This window comes from Lepidochelys olivacea, assembly GCF_965140295.1.
Source record: "Lepidochelys olivacea isolate rLepOli2 genome assembly, chromosome: 14".
In the NCBI taxonomy this organism is placed as follows: domain Eukaryota; kingdom Metazoa; phylum Chordata; order Testudines; family Cheloniidae; genus Lepidochelys; species Lepidochelys olivacea.
The window spans coordinates 31,276,780-31,296,173 of record NC_140424.1 but is presented as its reverse complement, the minus strand read 5'-3'; the positions used below and the strand labels follow the sequence as shown (position 1 = coordinate 31,296,173).

General features: G+C 44.2%; 2 long non-coding RNA genes across 2 annotated transcripts; both read left to right on the top strand.

Annotated features, from left to right (window-relative positions):
- The first annotated feature begins 1,850 nt into the window (after positions 1-1,850).
- Positions 1,851-8,375, top strand: LOC311530339. The gene is made up of 2 exons (XR_014713963.1): positions 1,851-6,339; positions 7,086-8,375. It is a non-coding gene; the product is annotated as an uncharacterized lncRNA (long non-coding RNA).
- A 6,327-nt stretch (positions 8,376-14,702) lies between these two features.
- LOC311531332 lies at positions 14,703-17,885 on the top strand. The gene is made up of 2 exons (XR_014714193.1): positions 14,703-15,849; positions 16,596-17,885. It is a non-coding gene; the product is annotated as an uncharacterized lncRNA (long non-coding RNA).
- Positions 17,886-19,394: the final 1,509 nt, after the last annotated feature.

Here is a 19,394-nt window from a genome sequence, read left to right as displayed (position 1 = left end):
TCATTGTTAGACAGTTACTGAAGGAAAAGATGGGCCTAGAACTGATAACTCAGGGTAGTAAACTAATGTGTGTGGAAGTTAAGGCCCTGGGCATTTGTTTTATAGACTCATTACACTTCTTGCCCATGAAGCTTAGCAAGCTCCCACAGGTGATGGGGTCTGAAGATTGCAAAGGGCATTTCCCACATTTTTCATCACTTTAGAAAGCCAAATTTACGTGGGGCCTATGTCCAAGGTGGAGTACTATGGCGTAGACAGCATGATGCCTATGGAGAAAGCAGGATTTCTTCCCCGGTATCGGGACAACAGATATGAGATGTTTGACTTGCAGAAAAAGCTCGCGTATTATTCTCAGAAGGGTGTCAACATTTTGAGAAGGGCCTGTATCCTGTACAGAGAAGAGATCATGAGAATGTCAGAGACGGGAGATATTGTAGCGAGAGGCCCTGGTAAATTCACAGAGGTAAAATTGTGTATAGATCCTTTCTGGATAACGTTGGCATCTGTCTGCATGGCTATGTTTTTGCAGCCTAACACTGTAGCTCTTCTCCGTCCAGACAACTATCACAAGCAGAAAAAGAGATATTCGACCCCCTCTATTCAGTGGCTCTTGTATAACAAAGAAAATATACAGATACGGCATGCTTTACAGGGTAGGGAATTACACGTAGGCCCCCTACTTTCTAGACGGTTATGCCGTCGTTGATGGGGTACGCACAGCCTTTGAGTTTAATGGGTGTTTTTTTGCCAGGGTTGTATCACCTGTTATTGTGAAAAAGCACCCTACAATGGGGACTACTTTTGAGTTTCTTTATTAAAAGACTGAGCTCAAGACCGATTATCTGAAAGGACTTGGTTAAGTAGTGAGGAGACGAGTGGGAGGTGACGCTAGAAAGATAAAGAGCTTGCAGATTTCTTAAACAAAGCCCAGCTGCCTCAGCCTCTCGTGCCTAGGGATGCTCTTTTTTGGGGGAGGACTAACACTATCCGCCTATATTACTAGTAATATTAGTAACTTGACTGCAATTCATGACATGCTGGCGAGACCCAGCAGCATATTCCTGAGCGGTTCGGGATCCATTCCTGCAGCCCAAAAGGGAAGACGGAACGCGTAGTAGAAAAAACGTTGAAAGATGGTGCCAAATGTGGACAGAAGCACAGGGATTGCTGGGATGCGATTTGATGCATCACGGGGCATTGGGACAGACCCCAGAATGCCCCGCACCCCCCTACTGAAATTTAACTAACCAATCCTAACCTATTGAACATGATTATTTAACCAATTATATCCCACCACTTTAATTAGTTTACACCCAGCAAAATTAATTATACAGCAGACAGAAACAATCACAGAACCAGACAGAGATTATACAAACAATGGGGAAATGGGGACTACAGTGATAGAACAAATACAGAAATGAGGATTTCACATCCCAGCTATTGATAAGTGAGTTCATGCCAGAAAGGATGCTATCAAACTAAGTTTCCTTTTACATTTTCTAGGCACTTCCCTTTCTCTGGAGGTGATAGGCATTATCAGGACAGGATTGTATTCCTAACAGCCCAATAGCACCTGCTTTCAATGTGACTAGTTTGGAATGTAAGGGTGTGACCGTTCGCTTCCCAGCTTATGGCTGCCTCTGCTGCTTAGCCAAAGAGCTTAGCCTAAGAACAGGGCCTCAGACTGTCACAGTAAGAGAAAAAAGAAAAGGAGTACTAGTGGCACCTTAGAGACTAACCAAATTATTTGAGCATAAGCTTTCGTGAGCTCCAGCTCACTTCGTCGGATGCTGTAGCTCACGAAAGCTTATGCTCAAATAAATCGGTTAGTCTCTAAGGTGCCACTAGTACTCCTTTTCTTTTTGCGAATACAGACTAACACGGCTGCTACTCTGAACCAGTAAGAGCAGGCACTTACCACGGCAGACAGTGATTTTGATTCTTTCTTTTATACCTCTATAACTAGCTAAGGGATAAGAATACACCTAAATTCTTAGAGTATATGCCTTTACAGACAGGCTTGACTAGCTATATCCTAACACTCCCAGCCTTTTTTTTCGGGATCCTCCTGCCCAGGTATCCCTGGAAAAGCATAGGACATATAGCGACACATTTCCTGATAAGGCCAGGCATCAAGGTGGAAGGTGTCGATATTCCATTTATGCCACTGCCCCTTGTGTAGTATAGTGCCCTGCACCCTCTCTCGTGCAGGCATACCACACCTATTCCAATTAGTGTTCCCAGACTTCCCATTACAGTGGGCCCGAGAAGGTTGGGTCCGGGTTGCCTAGTACACTGCGGGGTGGGGAGGGCTTACTACATTACTTATAGGTTATCTCTATATGCAACGTAACACAAGTACAGTTAACAATACAAAATCCACAGCAACACCGAGTCCTGACCACTGCAGTATGGTCCAACAGCCGAGCCGCCACCAAAACACTGCCTCTCCTCCTTCGACAGGGTCATGATCTTATGTGTCCAGTTGCTGGCAGTTGCAAAAAGCTGTCCCTGCAGGTTTTACATGCTTTTGTCCCTATCATAAGTCCATTGAATGTTCACAGAGAAATGGGATATTGTCCAAACCAGCTTAACCACTTGGTATGGAATCAGGCGATATGCCCTGGTTTGAGTATTTACAGCAATAAGATTTACAGATGCATTTGTGCACCATAGTCCAGATAGCAGCATGTAGCTGTGTATAGTTTGATTATGGGCTGGTGTAATTGTGCCCTTAGTAATATGTATGTTCCCAGCAAAACACCTTGTACACCCAATTGTCCACCCCTTGCACAGGCCATTGATCCTGCTCCTCCATAGTCACAGGAGAGGGGCACAGCCAAACACCTTCTGTTGATTTACACTATTTTACACACCCCTCCATTGATTCCCAGTAAGCTCCTTCTCATTATTTCTATATTATTTCTTGTGGGGACCACCTTAGTTGCCATTCCATTTCCAGGCACCACGGTAGCTAGTACACAGGTGCTTGCCTCCTAGTTGGGCATTCTGCATTCCCATACACATCTCCCCACCAAGGTCAGCCTTCTGAAGCCATCCCCTACCCATGTCATGAGGTTTCTTGTTTATTGAAACACAACAATGCTAGCAACAAGACAAACACCACACACAAAACAACACAAAACATAGATCCATGGTATTCTGACAGGTTATTCTTCTGCAGGCGCCAGCTTGCTTGTAGAGTGTCTGAAAAACAAAAGAAACAATTTCCACCACCCCCTAGTGGGGACAGATTATTGCTTAATAATACTACTACTTCCTTTTACAAATTTCCTTGCTAATTGTAGAAAAAAACCCAGAAGAATTACCTCCAAGCTGTCCTTATTTTGTTCTATAGTCAGGCTACTGAGCTACCCCACTCACTGGTCATTTAGGAAATTCATGAGGTGGTGTACCTCAGTTTCCCCTCTTGTACAACCGACCAAGTTTGTAATAGTTTCTCTGCCGTACCAAACAGTGGAGACGACATCAATTAAGAGCACACTCACAGACATTCTCGTTTCCCTTTCTGGGTATGTGTGGTGAGACTGTGCTCCTCAGCTAGACAAGTAGGTGTCCATCCCAATATCTGTTATGTGTTCAGATGGGCCTCAGGGCCCTCTGTAGCTCTAATAGGCAAATGGTCCCATGCAGAGCCACTTGCCATCAGCCTCCTGTCTATGCTACAGAAGGGGCCACATCAGCATTGAATCCTCCCAGCCTTGGACACAGGAGGCAGCGATGGAAATAATGAGACTCCATGAAACTGTGTGAGATTCTCCAGGGACCTGGGATTATTTCGGGTCTCACCCAGAGGGGCTCGAACACTTTGTATAGTGGAGGTCCTGAGAGCCACTGACCCAAACTATAAACTCTGTGTAGAATGGAAACCACTTCAAGCCAGAGGGTATTGCTGGATCCCAAGGACCCCTGGTTCCAGCACCTATGGTCTCAACATAGAATGGCCATGGGACTGATGGGCACTTGGCCCCCAAGGGCTGCCCAGGTCCCTGGGGCTCTGTCTCTGATTCATTAGCGCTGGAGGTTTCTCTCTACTCAGGAAGGAGAGAAGATTTCTGCCCAAAGAAGGACAGAAGAGTCTGTCCAAATCTTCCGTACAAAGGAAGGCGGTTGAGGTAGTTGAGGCCATAAAGGAAGTCTGGGGAATTGCTAGAGGAGAGGGCTGCTCTCTCTCTTTCCTCTGACTAGGAGAACAGGAGTTGAGCTTCCAGGGTCAGAAGCTGATGCCTGCCTTCATTGTGAGGCACAACTCCTGGCTGAGCAGCTGCTGAGCAGGAACAGTCAGCGTGGATTAACCAAGGGCAAGTCATGCCTAACTAACCTAATTGCCTTCTACGATGAGATAACTGGCTCTGTGGATGAGGGGAAAGCAGTGAACTAGTTAGCAAAGCCTTTGATATGGTCTCCCACAGTATTCTTGCCAGCAAGTTAAAGAAGTATGGGCTGGATGAATGGACTATAAAGTGGAAAGGAAGAAGGATGTGGAAAAATGGGAAAGAGTCCAGTGAAGGGCAACAAAAATGACTCGGGGGCTGGAGCCTTATGAGGAAAGGCTGAGGGAACTGGGATTACTTCGTGTGCAGAGGAGAAGAACGAAGAAAGGGGGTTCCAAAGAGGGTGGAGCTAGACTGTTCTCCGTGGTAGCAGATAACAGAAAGAGGCGTAATGGTCTCAAGTTGCAGTGGGGGAGGGTTAGGCTGGCTATTAGGAAAAACTTTTTCACTAGGAGGGTGGTGAAGCACTGGAATGGGTTACCGAGGGAGGTAGTGGAATCTCCTTCCTTAGAGGTTTTGAAGGTCAGGCTTGAAAAAAACCTCTGTCTGGGATGATTTAGTTAGGGACTGAGTCTCCCAGGCTGAGGGCAGGAGACGGGGTGGGGAGCGAGGTACCCAGCGCCCAGCCCGGCCCAGACCCATTTCCTGCAGCATCCCACGGTAGATTGACTTTTCTGGGACAAGGGGAGGAGCAGAGAGAGAAAAAGACAGTTCCTACCTCTGCCTAGCTCCCCGCAAGCTGCTGGGGGAGTGTGCAGGCACAATGTCAAGAGAAATCTCTCAAAGTGGCTCCTTTTGATTCTACTCTTTTCTACTGTTCTGTTCAGAGAATCGGTTACTAGGAGGGTTTAAGATTTTCTCTGTAAATTTAGGATTTGTGAGAAATTATAAAGTATAACATATATATAGAGCTACAGTTTGTGTCATCCCTTTCCACAGTTTCCTTTCTCTCCAGTGTAAGGAATTGTTTCAGAGTAGCAGCCGTGTTACTCTGTATTCGCAAAAAGAAAAGGAGTACTTGTGGCATCTTAGAGACTAACCAATTTATTGGAGCATAAACTCAGATGTCAAGAATTATAACATTCATAAACCAGTCGGAGAACACTTCATTCTCTTTGGTCACGCGATTACAGTCATGAAAGTTGCGATATTACAACAGAAAAACTTCAGAAACAGACTTCAAGGAGAGACTGCTGAATTGGAATTCATTTGCAAATTGGATACAATTAATTTAGGCTTGATAGCGACTGGGAGTGGTTGAGTCATTCCGCAAAGTAACCTATTTCCCCTTGTTTATTCCTGCCCCCTCCCCCCCCCACTGTTCCTCAGACGTTCGTGTTAAACCCTGGATTTGTGCTGGAAATGGCCCACCTTGATTAGCATACACATTGTAAGGCGAGTGATCACTTTAGATAAGCTATTACCAGCAGGAGAGTGGGGTGGGGGGAGAGAAAACCTTTTGAAGTGATAAACACCCATTTTTTCATGGTCTCTGTGTATAAAAACACGCTCACTGTATTTTCTACAGTATGCATCCGATGAAGTGAGCTGTAGCTCACGAAAGCTTATGCTCAAATAAATTGGTTAGTCTCTAAGGTGCCACATGTACTCCTTTTCTTAGTGTAAGGAATGACTCTTGCCTGCATTCCTTCTTTAGCCCATCATATGATGGGACCATAAAAGAATATAAGGAGGAGAATCTTTACCAGCATATACAGAGAGTGCAAGAGGCCACCAATAAATCCAAAGGGAATGTTACCCAAAGTCTTGAAAAGAGACAACTCTAAGAGCCCGCGCAAGTTAGAAAAAGCCTCAAGGGGAGAAAGGGAGTGAAACCACTAACCATGCAGGAGACTTCCTGAATGGCCTCATTTTCCAAAGCACACACCCAGGGGAGAAACCAAACATATGTATAGAATATGGGAAAAGTTTGGCTCAGAACTCAGACCTCGTTAATCATCAGAGATCCACATTGGACAGAAACCCTATAAGTGTATGTACTGTGGGAAAAGGTTCAATGTGAGCTCTACTTCACCACGGCAAGGTAAGTGTGTGCGTGTATGTTTTAAAACATATTTTTTGAAAGAGTTAGTTTTAATGTTTAAATTGTGAGTTAGGGGCCTATGGAAGAGATAAGCGTGGGATTTTACAGTATTTTTGTTTCAAAACAGTTTGTTTTTTAATCTGCAAAATGTGATGTGTTTTTAAAACGGCTTGTTTTAAAATTAGTTCGTGTTTAAATTGTTGTTGGTGATTTAGGGAACCTATGCAAGACATAGTTATGGGGGGGATTTTAAAGGTATTTTATTGCACACTTTGTTTTTGGGTACATGGTGGAAATATAAAATTCTCGGTTTTAGAGAAACACTAGTGGTGGAAATGAACCAAAACCTGTGTTTGTTGTACAGCCTGAAGTGGATTACCTTGTTTTAAAGCTATGACTTTTTAAATAGAAAAACACCTTAATAAGTATTTTATTTTTTAACTTTACAAGACAGTTTCATTTGTTTTATAATAATAATGTTGTCTGCTCTAAAACATGAGAGATTCTTAGACAAGAGGGTAAACAAGCTCAAAAGAGAAAGAAAAGAGACATCTGAAAAGGAAAATTCACCAGCATCAATGGCTGATGGATGGCTGAAGCCCAGTAAATATGTTTTGCTTATTGTTTTGACTATTTCATGAGTTTTTCTATTTTAAGCAAATACATAGCTGTGGGTGAGAAAGATGGTAAAGTTTTAAAATGTTTATTTGATGCTAAGTTGGAACACCTCCGTTTTTCTTAATCAGGCATGGGCAGTTCTCCTGACAATGCTGTAGTCCGAGCTACAGGGAAACCTCCACCAGAACCACCAAAGAACCAGGAATCTGCTCCGATACCTTTAACAACAACAACAACGCCAACGCAAACAGCAGAAGAGTGCAGTCGAAGCAGCAGGACAGTCCAAAGCGCACATACGTCAAGCCAAAGGACAAAACAAAAGACTTTGGTAAAAAGCACCCACACAAACATAACTCCAGTTCCTCAGCTGTCAGCACCACACCAAGTCCTGAGAAAACTGTGAGCGAAAACACACCCATTCATAAACCTGGAGCAAACTTTTTAGTGGTTGTCAATAAAAAAGCCAAGAACTGAAAGCTCCAGCGATGCAGGGGTAGCTCCTTATGAAGTATCCAACAATTCTCGCGAACTATTCTCCCACCTCCATAAGGTCGGCACAGCTCTTCAGTATTCTAGAAAATTTGGGAAAAATATGACGCTTCGTTCAGAAAGCTGATGGACGCTGTATCCTCAGAGGTTCTCAAAGAAAGGAAGACTGGAAACTACATCAAAAATGCAAAAGCTCTTGCAGCTGAATTTGAAAAACACTTCAGTTTTTCTGAGGGTTGTTCTGAGCAGGCATGACTAGTCATGGAAAGGGGCTTTCGTAAAAGGGGCATCCTCAAAGCTACACATTAGCTAAGGCGTAAACAAAAGGGGCGGGCAGTGTTGGCGGATAAACGTACGTCTGCCGAAAAGTTACAGGCCAGGGTCGCTGAAATTTTTTAAAAAAGGCTAAAGAGGTGATGAGGATCAAAAAACAAAAAGAGACGCCCCCTACTCTGGAGGCTCTGAAATTGGTGTGTCTGAGATTGGGGAGGCGGAATCCGACCTGGGGGCAGTGGTGACTCTCACAGAGTCTGGTTTAGAAAATTCCCCAGAAGGCTTTCTTGATGGGTCCCCGTATACTTCTGATGATCCTCACGCTGGCCCTTGGAGTCTGACTCTCAAATAGCATCTGATGTAGAAAAAGCAGCTGACGGTTCCGTAGCGGAACCCCCAAGTAACCCTGAAAATGCAGATGCAGACCCCCCAAACAGACGTGTATATAGAGAGAGTGAGAAATTGTCAAAGGGAATTACCTAGGTTTGGGGGTTCGGCGTATCGTGAAGAATTTTGTTTTGTCAATCTTGAGAGAATTAAATCAGCTCAGCAGGTCGTTGAAGCCATACACGGGGGATACAGTGGCCGCAGAGTTTTGAATTTTTTCCTCTATAGTCAAATCCTCCATAAAAAGAGACCATGTTTAGTAGACCTGACTTACACTGGTACTAATCTGTGTTTTGCGGGTGGGTTCTTGGCTGTCATGTCTGACTGTAAAGCAACAGACGTGGAATTGTTAGACTGGGTGAGAAAGTTGCATGAGAAACTGGGGTGGTCAGATCAAAAAAAGATTATGCTCAGCATCATAGCGGCGTTTGAACAGCATTTAGGAGTCAACATACAGGTGGTGCTCTATGCGGCAAACGGTGGCTGTTTTTTTTTTTTAAATGGGAGTTCCAGTGTACGCCAAGACTTTTTTCATCGTGTTGCATGATGAGCATTATTATGGGGTTCTGGATGTGAAAAAGCTGTTCGGTGTGAAAAATTATTGTGAGTTTTACCACACAGTGTACAGTGATAGCCATTCTTGCAGGTATCGTTGGTGCCTCTGCTTGAGTGCAACGTTCTCAGACAGCGTGGGTGTGCAGCTGAGGTGTCCTAGCTGTAGACTGTATTGTTGCTCCAAAGAATGTTTAGAGAGACAAGTAGACTGCGCATCGAAAAAACAAGTCAAATGCCTGTCTAAAATTGTATGTGATCAGTGTCAGTCTTACGTGGACAAGGGACACAGGTGTAAGAGAAGGCGTTGTGAGCAGTGTCGGGGTTTGATCACCAGTGATGTAGATAGCCACCTGTGTTTTATGTATAGCATTAGAAATTATATTTTTTTACAGTTTTGAATGCAGGCAGGAGATGGGCCTGCATGTGCACAATTAGATTTTTGCTATGTCCCTAAAGCTAGAACGATCCTGGGAATTTAAGGGTGGTGAGTGTCTGTCTACATTTGTTAAGACCTTTATTGGCAGAAAGTTCCGGGACTGCAAGACAGAACAAGGAGTAATGGTCTCAAGTTGCGGTGGGGGAGACTTAGGTTGGATATTAGGAAAAACTTTTCACTAGGAGGGTGGTGAAACACTGGAATGTGTTACCTAGGGAGGTGGTGGAATCTCCTTCCCTAGAAGTTTTTAAGGTCAGGCTTGACAAAGCCCTGGCTGGGATGATTTAGTCAGGGATCGGTCCTGCTTTGAGCAGGGGGTTGGACTAGATGACCTCCCTTCCAACCCTGATATTCTATGATTCTTATGATTCTAAGTTCCTAGCGCACAATTCTAAAGATTATGAGGCATACTTCATTGTTAGACAGTTACTGAAGGAAAAGATGGGCCTAGAACTGATAACTCAGGGTAGTAAACTAATGTGTGTGGAAGTTAAGGCCCTGGGCATTTGTTTTATAGACTCATTACACTTCTTGCCCATGAAGCTTAGCAAGCTCCCACAGGTGATGGGGTCTGAAGATTGCAAAGGGCATTTCCCACATTTTTCATCACTTTAGAAAGCCAAATTTACGTGGGGCCTATGTCCAAGGTGGAGTACTATGGCGTAGACAGCATGATGCCTATGGAGAAAGCAGGATTTCTTCCCCGGTATCGGGACAACAGATATGAGATGTTTGACTTGCAGAAAAAGCTCGCGTATTATTCTCAGAAGGGTGTCAACATTTTGAGAAGGGCCTGTATCCTGTACAGAGAAGAGATCATGAGAATGTCAGAGACGGGAGATATTGTAGCGAGAGGCCCTGGTAAATTCACAGAGGTAAAATTGTGTATAGATCCTTTCTGGATAACGTTGGCATCTGTCTGCATGGCTATGTTTTTGCAGCCTAACACTGTAGCTCTTCTCCGTCCAGACAACTATCACAAGCAGAAAAAGAGATATTCGACCCCCTCTATTCAGTGGCTCTTGTATAACAAAGAAAATATACAGATACGGCATGCTTTACAGGGTAGGGAATTACACGTAGGCCCCCTACTTTCTAGACGGTTATGCCGTCGTTGATGGGGTACGCACAGCCTTTGAGTTTAATGGGTGTTTTTTTGCCAGGGTTGTATCACCTGTTATTGTGAAAAAGCACCCTACAATGGGGACTACTTTTGAGTTTCTTTATTAAAAGACTGAGCTCAAGACCGATTATCTGAAAGGACTTGGTTAAGTAGTGAGGAGACGAGTGGGAGGTGACGCTAGAAAGATAAAGAGCTTGCAGATTTCTTAAACAAAGCCCAGCTGCCTCAGCCTCTCGTGCCTAGGGATGCTCTTTTTTGGGGGAGGACTAACACTATCCGCCTATATTACTAGTAATATTAGTAACTTGACTGCAATTCATGACATGCTGGCGAGACCCAGCAGCATATTCCTGAGCGGTTCGGGATCCATTCCTGCAGCCCAAAAGGGAAGACGGAACGCGTAGTAGAAAAAACGTTGAAAGATGGTGCCAAATGTGGACAGAAGCACAGGGATTGCTGGGATGCGATTTGATGCATCACGGGGCATTGGGACAGACCCCAGAATGCCCCGCACCCCCCTACTGAAATTTAACTAACCAATCCTAACCTATTGAACATGATTATTTAACCAATTATATCCCACCACTTTAATTAGTTTACACCCAGCAAAATTAATTATACAGCAGACAGAAACAATCACAGAACCAGACAGAGATTATACAAACAATGGGGAAATGGGGACTACAGTGATAGAACAAATACAGAAATGAGGATTTCACATCCCAGCTATTGATAAGTGAGTTCATGCCAGAAAGGATGCTATCAAACTAAGTTTCCTTTTACATTTTCTAGGCACTTCCCTTTCTCTGGAGGTGATAGGCATTATCAGGACAGGATTGTATTCCTAACAGCCCAATAGCACCTGCTTTCAATGTGACTAGTTTGGAATGTAAGGGTGTGACCGTTCGCTTCCCAGCTTATGGCTGCCTCTGCTGCTTAGCCAAAGAGCTTAGCCTAAGAACAGGGCCTCAGACTGTCACAGTAAGAGAAAAAAGAAAAGGAGTACTAGTGGCACCTTAGAGACTAACCAAATTATTTGAGCATAAGCTTTCGTGAGCTCCAGCTCACTTCGTCGGATGCTGTAGCTCACGAAAGCTTATGCTCAAATAAATCGGTTAGTCTCTAAGGTGCCACTAGTACTCCTTTTCTTTTTGCGAATACAGACTAACACGGCTGCTACTCTGAACCAGTAAGAGCAGGCACTTACCACGGCAGACAGTGATTTTGATTCTTTCTTTTATACCTCTATAACTAGCTAAGGGATAAGAATACACCTAAATTCTTAGAGTATATGCCTTTACAGACAGGCTTGACTAGCTATATCCTAACACTCCCAGCCTTTTTTTTCGGGATCCTCCTGCCCAGGTATCCCTGGAAAAGCATAGGACATATAGCGACACATTTCCTGATAAGGCCAGGCATCAAGGTGGAAGGTGTCGATATTCCATTTATGCCACTGCCCCTTGTGTAGTATAGTGCCCTGCACCCTCTCTCGTGCAGGCATACCACACCTATTCCAATTAGTGTTCCCAGACTTCCCATTACAGTGGGCCCGAGAAGGTTGGGTCCGGGTTGCCTAGTACACTGCGGGGTGGGGAGGGCTTACTACATTACTTATAGGTTATCTCTATATGCAACGTAACACAAGTACAGTTAACAATACAAAATCCACAGCAACACCGAGTCCTGACCACTGCAGTATGGTCCAACAGCCGAGCCGCCACCAAAACACTGCCTCTCCTCCTTCGACAGGGTCATGATCTTATGTGTCCAGTTGCTGGCAGTTGCAAAAAGCTGTCCCTGCAGGTTTTACATGCTTTTGTCCCTATCATAAGTCCATTGAATGTTCACAGAGAAATGGGATATTGTCCAAACCAGCTTAACCACTTGGTATGGAATCAGGCGATATGCCCTGGTTTGAGTATTTACAGCAATAAGATTTACAGATGCATTTGTGCACCATAGTCCAGATAGCAGCATGTAGCTGTGTATAGTTTGATTATGGGCTGGTGTAATTGTGCCCTTAGTAATATGTATGTTCCCAGCAAAACACCTTGTACACCCAATTGTCCACCCCTTGCACAGGCCATTGATCCTGCTCCTCCATAGTCACAGGAGAGGGGCACAGCCAAACACCTTCTGTTGATTTACACTATTTTACACACCCCTCCATTGATTCCCAGTAAGCTCCTTCTCATTATTTCTATATTATTTCTTGTGGGGACCACCTTAGTTGCCATTCCATTTCCAGGCACCACGGTAGCTAGTACACAGGTGCTTGCCTCCTAGTTGGGCATTCTGCATTCCCATACACATCTCCCCACCAAGGTCAGCCTTCTGAAGCCATCCCCTACCCATGTCATGAGGTTTCTTGTTTATTGAAACACAACAATGCTAGCAACAAGACAAACACCACACACAAAACAACACAAAACATAGATCCATGGTATTCTGACAGGTTATTCTTCTGCAGGCGCCAGCTTGCTTGTAGAGTGTCTGAAAAACAAAAGAAACAATTTCCACCACCCCCTAGTGGGGACAGATTATTGCTTAATAATACTACTACTTCCTTTTACAAATTTCCTTGCTAATTGTAGAAAAAAACCCAGAAGAATTACCTCCAAGCTGTCCTTATTTTGTTCTATAGTCAGGCTACTGAGCTACCCCACTCACTGGTCATTTAGGAAATTCATGAGGTGGTGTACCTCAGTTTCCCCTCTTGTACAACCGACCAAGTTTGTAATAGTTTCTCTGCCGTACCAAACAGTGGAGACGACATCAATTAAGAGCACACTCACAGACATTCTCGTTTCCCTTTCTGGGTATGTGTGGTGAGACTGTGCTCCTCAGCTAGACAAGTAGGTGTCCATCCCAATATCTGTTATGTGTTCAGATGGGCCTCAGGGCCCTCTGTAGCTCTAATAGGCAAATGGTCCCATGCAGAGCCACTTGCCATCAGCCTCCTGTCTATGCTACAGAAGGGGCCACATCAGCATTGAATCCTCCCAGCCTTGGACACAGGAGGCAGCGATGGAAATAATGAGACTCCATGAAACTGTGTGAGATTCTCCAGGGACCTGGGATTATTTCGGGTCTCACCCAGAGGGGCTCGAACACTTTGTATAGTGGAGGTCCTGAGAGCCACTGACCCAAACTATAAACTCTGTGTAGAATGGAAACCACTTCAAGCCAGAGGGTATTGCTGGATCCCAAGGACCCCTGGTTCCAGCACCTATGGTCTCAACATAGAATGGCCATGGGACTGATGGGCACTTGGCCCCCAAGGGCTGCCCAGGTCCCTGGGGCTCTGTCTCTGATTCATTAGCGCTGGAGGTTTCTCTCTACTCAGGAAGGAGAGAAGATTTCTGCCCAAAGAAGGACAGAAGAGTCTGTCCAAATCTTCCGTACAAAGGAAGGCGGTTGAGGTAGTTGAGGCCATAAAGGAAGTCTGGGGAATTGCTAGAGGAGAGGGCTGCTCTCTCTCTTTCCTCTGACTAGGAGAACAGGAGTTGAGCTTCCAGGGTCAGAAGCTGATGCCTGCCTTCATTGTGAGGCACAACTCCTGGCTGAGCAGCTGCTGAGCAGGAACAGTCAGCGTGGATTAACCAAGGGCAAGTCATGCCTAACTAACCTAATTGCCTTCTACGATGAGATAACTGGCTCTGTGGATGAGGGGAAAGCAGTGAACTAGTTAGCAAAGCCTTTGATATGGTCTCCCACAGTATTCTTGCCAGCAAGTTAAAGAAGTATGGGCTGGATGAATGGACTATAAAGTGGAAAGGAAGAAGGATGTGGAAAAATGGGAAAGAGTCCAGTGAAGGGCAACAAAAATGACTCGGGGGCTGGAGCCTTATGAGGAAAGGCTGAGGGAACTGGGATTACTTCGTGTGCAGAGGAGAAGAACGAAGAAAGGGGGTTCCAAAGAGGGTGGAGCTAGACTGTTCTCCGTGGTAGCAGATAACAGAAAGAGGCGTAATGGTCTCAAGTTGCAGTGGGGGAGGGTTAGGCTGGCTATTAGGAAAAACTTTTTCACTAGGAGGGTGGTGAAGCACTGGAATGGGTTACCGAGGGAGGTAGTGGAATCTCCTTCCTTAGAGGTTTTGAAGGTCAGGCTTGAAAAAAACCTCTGTCTGGGATGATTTAGTTAGGGACTGAGTCTCCCAGGCTGAGGGCAGGAGACGGGGTGGGGAGCGAGGTACCCAGCGCCCAGCCCGGCCCAGACCCATTTCCTGCAGCATCCCACGGTAGATTGACTTTTCTGGGACAAGGGGAGGAGCAGAGAGAGAAAAAGACAGTTCCTACCTCTGCCTAGCTCCCCGCAAGCTGCTGGGGGAGTGTGCAGGCACAATGTCAAGAGAAATCTCTCAAAGTGGCTCCTTTTGATTCTACTCTTTTCTACTGTTCTGTTCAGAGAATCGGTTACTAGGCGGGTTTAAGATTTTCTCTGTAAATTTAGGATTTGTGAGAAATTATAAAGTATAACATATATATAGAGCTACAGTTTGTGTCATCCCTTTCCACAGTTTCCTTTCTCTCCAGTGTAAGGAATTGTTTCAGAGTAGCAGCCGTGTTACTCTGTATTCGCAAAAAGAAAAGGAGTACTTGTGGCATCTTAGAGACTAACCAATTTATTGGAGCATAAACTCAGATGTCAAGAATTATAACATTCATAAACCAGTCGGAGAACACTTCATTCTCTTTGGTCACGCGATTACAGTCATGAAAGTTGCGATATTACAACAGAAAAACTTCAGAAACAGACTTCAAGGAGAGACTGCTGAATTGGAATTCATTTGCAAATTGGATACAATTAATTTAGGCTTGATAGCGACTGGGAGTGGTTGAGTCATTCCGCAAAGTAACCTATTTCCCCTTGTTTATTCCTGCCCCCTCCCCCCCCCCACTGTTCCTCAGACGTTCGTGTTAAACCCTGGATTTGTGCTGGAAATGGCCCACCTTGATTAGCATACACATTGTAAGGCGAGTGATCACTTTAGATAAGCTATTACCAGCAGGAGAGTGGGGTGGGGGGAGAGAAAACCTTTTGAAGTGATAAACACCCATTTTTTCATGGTCTCTGTGTATAAAAACACGCTCACTGTATTTTCTACAGTATGCATCCGATGAAGTGAGCTGTAGCTCACGAAAGCTTATGCTCAAATAAATTGGTTAGTCTCTAAGGTGCCACATGTACTCCTTTTCTTAGTGTAAGGAATGACTCTTGCCTGCATTCCTTCTTTAGCCCATCATATGATGGGACCATAAAAGAATATAAGGAGGAGAATCTTTACCAGCATATACAGAGAGTGCAAGAGGCCACCAATAAATCCAAAGGGAATGTTACCCAAAGTCTTGAAAAGAGACAACTCTAAGAGCCCGCGCAAGTTAGAAAAAGCCTCAAGGGGAGAAAGGGAGTGAAACCACTAACCATGCAGGAGACTTCCTGAATGGCCTCATTTTCCAAAGCACACACCCAGGGGAGAAACCAAACATATGTATAGAATATGGGAAAAGTTTGGCTCAGAACTCAGACCTCGTTAATCATCAGAGATCCACATTGGACAGAAACCCTATAAGTGTATGTACTGTGGGAAAAGGTTCAATGTGAGCTCTACTTCACCACGGCAAGGTAAGTGTGTGCGTGTATGTTTTAAAACATATTTTTTGAAAGAGTTAGTTTTAATGTTTAAATTGTGAGTTAGGGGCCTATGGAAGAGATAAGCGTGGGATTTTACAGTATTTTTGTTTCAAAACAGTTTGTTTTTTAATCTGCAAAATGTGATGTGTTTTTAAAACGGCTTGTTTTAAAATTAGTTCGTGTTTAAATTGTTGTTGGTGATTTAGGGAACCTATGCAAGACATAGTTATGGGGGGGATTTTAAAGGTATTTTATTGCACACTTTGTTTTTGGGTACATGGTGGAAATATAAAATTCTCGGTTTTAGAGAAACACTAGTGGTGGAAATGAACCAAAACCTGTGTTTGTTGTACAGCCTGAAGTGGATTACCTTGTTTTAAAGCTATGACTTTTTAAATAGAAAAACACCTTAATAAGTATTTTATTTTTTAACTTTACAAGACAGTTTCATTTGTTTTATAATAATAATGTTGTCTGCTCTAAAACATGAGAGATTCTTAGACAAGAGGGTAAACAAGCTCAAAAGAGAAAGAAAAGAGACATCTGAAAAGGAAAATTCACCAGCATCAATGGCTGATGGATGGCTGAAGCCCAGTAAATATGTTTTGCTTATTGTTTTGACTATTTCATGAGTTTTTCTATTTTAAGCAAATACATAGCTGTGGGTGAGAAAGATGGTAAAGTTTTAAAATGTTTATTTGATGCTAAGTTGGAACACCTCCGTTTTTCTTAATCAGGCATGGGCAGTTCTCCTGACAATGCTGTAGTCCGAGCTACAGGGAAACCTCCACCAGAACCACCAAAGAACCAGGAATCTGCTCCGATACCTTTAACAACAACAACAACGCCAACGCAAACAGCAGAAGAGTGCAGTCGAAGCAGCAGGACAGTCCAAAGCGCACATACGTCAAGCCAAAGGACAAAACAAAAGACTTTGGTAAAAAGCACCCACACAAACATAACTCCAGTTCCTCAGCTGTCAGCACCACACCAAGTCCTGAGAAAACTGTGAGCGAAAACACACCCATTCATAAACCTGGAGCAAACTTTTTAGTGGTTGTCAATAAAAAAGCCAAGAACTGAAAGCTCCAGCGATGCAGGGGTAGCTCCTTATGAAGTATCCAACAATTCTCGCGAACTATTCTCCCACCTCCATAAGGTCGGCACAGCTCTTCAGTATTCTAGAAAATTTGGGAAAAATATGACGCTTCGTTCAGAAAGCTGATGGACGCTGTATCCTCAGAGGTTCTCAAAGAAAGGAAGACTGGAAACTACATCAAAAATGCAAAAGCTCTTGCAGCTGAATTTGAAAAACACTTCAGTTTTTCTGAGGGTTGTTCTGAGCAGGCATGACTAGTCATGGAAAGGGGCTTTCGTAAAAGGGGCATCCTCAAAGCTACACATTAGCTAAGGCGTAAACAAAAGGGGCGGGCAGTGTTGGCGGATAAACGTACGTCTGCCGAAAAGTTACAGGCCAGGGTCGCTGAAATTTTTTAAAAAAGGCTAAAGAGGTGATGAGGATCAAAAAACAAAAAGAGACGCCCCCTACTCTGGAGGCTCTGAAATTGGTGTGTCTGAGATTGGGGAGGCGGAATCCGACCTGGGGGCAGTGGTGACTCTCACAGAGTCTGGTTTAGAAAATTCCCCAGAAGGCTTTCTTGATGGGTCCCCGTATACTTCTGATGATCCTCACGCTGGCCCTTGGAGTCTGACTCTCAAATAGCATCTGATGTAGAAAAAGCAGCTGACGGTTCCGTAGCGGAACCCCCAAGTAACCCTGAAAATGCAGATGCAGACCCCCCAAACAGACGTGTATATAGAGAGAGTGAGAAATTGTCAAAGGGAATTACCTAGGTTTGGGGGTTCGGCGTATCGTGAAGAATTTTGTTTTGTCAATCTTGAGAGAATTAAATCAGCTCAGCAGGTCGTTGAAGCCATACACGGGGGATACAGTGGCCGCAGAGTTTTGAATTTTTTCCTCTATAGTCAAATCCTCCATAAAAAGAGACCATGTTTAGTAGACCTGACTTACACTGGTACTAATCTGTGTTTTGCGGGTGGGTTCTTGGCTGTCATGTCTGACTGTAAAGCAACAGACGTGGAATTGTTAGACTGGGTGAGAAAGTTGCATGAGAAACTGGGGTGGTCAGATCAAAAAAAGATTATGCTCAGCATCATAGCGGCGTTTGAACAGCATTTAGGAATCAACATACAGGTGGTGCTCTATGCGGCAAACGGTGGCTGTTTTTTTTTTTTTAAATGGGAGTTCCAGTGTACGCCAAGACTTTTTTCATCGTGTTGCATGATGAGCATTATTATGGGGTTCTGGATGTGAAAAAGCTGTTCGGTGTGAAAAATTATTGTGAGTTTTACCACACAGTGTACAGTGATAGCCATTCTTGCAGGTATCGTTGGTGCCTCTGCTTGAGTGCAACGTTCTCAGACAGCGTGGGTGTGCAGCTGAGGTGTCCTAGCTGTAGACTGTATTGTTGCTCCAAAGAATGTTTAGAGAGACAAGTAGACTGCGCATCGAAAAAACAAGTCAAATGCCTGTCTAAAATTGTATGTGATCAGTGTCAGTCTTACGTGGACAAGGGACACAGGTGTAAGAGAAGGCGTTGTGAGCAGTGTCGGGGTTTGATCACCAGTGATGTAGATAGCCACCTGTGTTTTATGTATAGCATTAGAAATTATATTTTTTTACAGTTTTGAATGCAGGCAGGAGATGGGCCTGCATGTGCACAATTAGATTTTTGCTATGTCCCTAAAGCTAGAACGATCCTGGGAATTTAAGGGTGGTGAGTGTCTGTCTACATTTGTTAAGACCTTTATTGGCAGAAAGTTCCGGGACTGCAAGACAGAACAAGGAGTAATGGTCTCAAGTTGCGGTGGGGGAGACTTAGGTTGGATATTAGGAAAAACTTTTCACTAGGAGGGTGGTGAAACACTGGAATGTGTTACCTAGGGAGGTGGTGGAATCTCCTTCCCTAGAAGTTTTTAAGGTCAGGCTTGACAAAGCCCTGGCTGGGATGATTTAGTCAGGGATCGGTCCTGCTTTGAGCAGGGGGTTGGACTAGATGACCTCCCTTCCAACCCTGATATTCTATGATTCTTATGATTCTAAGTTCCTAGCGCACAATTCTAAAGATTATGAGGCATACTTCATTGTTAGACAGTTACTGAAGGAAAAGATGGGCCTAGAACTGATAACTCAGGGTAGTAAACTAATGTGTGTGGAAGTTAAGGCCCTGGGCATTTGTTTTATAGACTCATTACACTTCTTGCCCATGAAGCTTAGCAAGCTCCCACAGGTGATGGGGTCTGAAGATTGCAAAGGGCATTTCCCACATTTTTCATCACTTTAGAAAGCCAAATTTACGTGGGGCCTATGTCCAAGGTGGAGTACTATGGCGTAGACAGCATGATGCCTATGGAGAAAGCAGGATTTCTTCCCCGGTATCGGGACAACAGATATGAGATGTTTGACTTGCAGAAAAAGCTCGCGTATTATTCTCAGAAGGGTGTCAACATTTTGA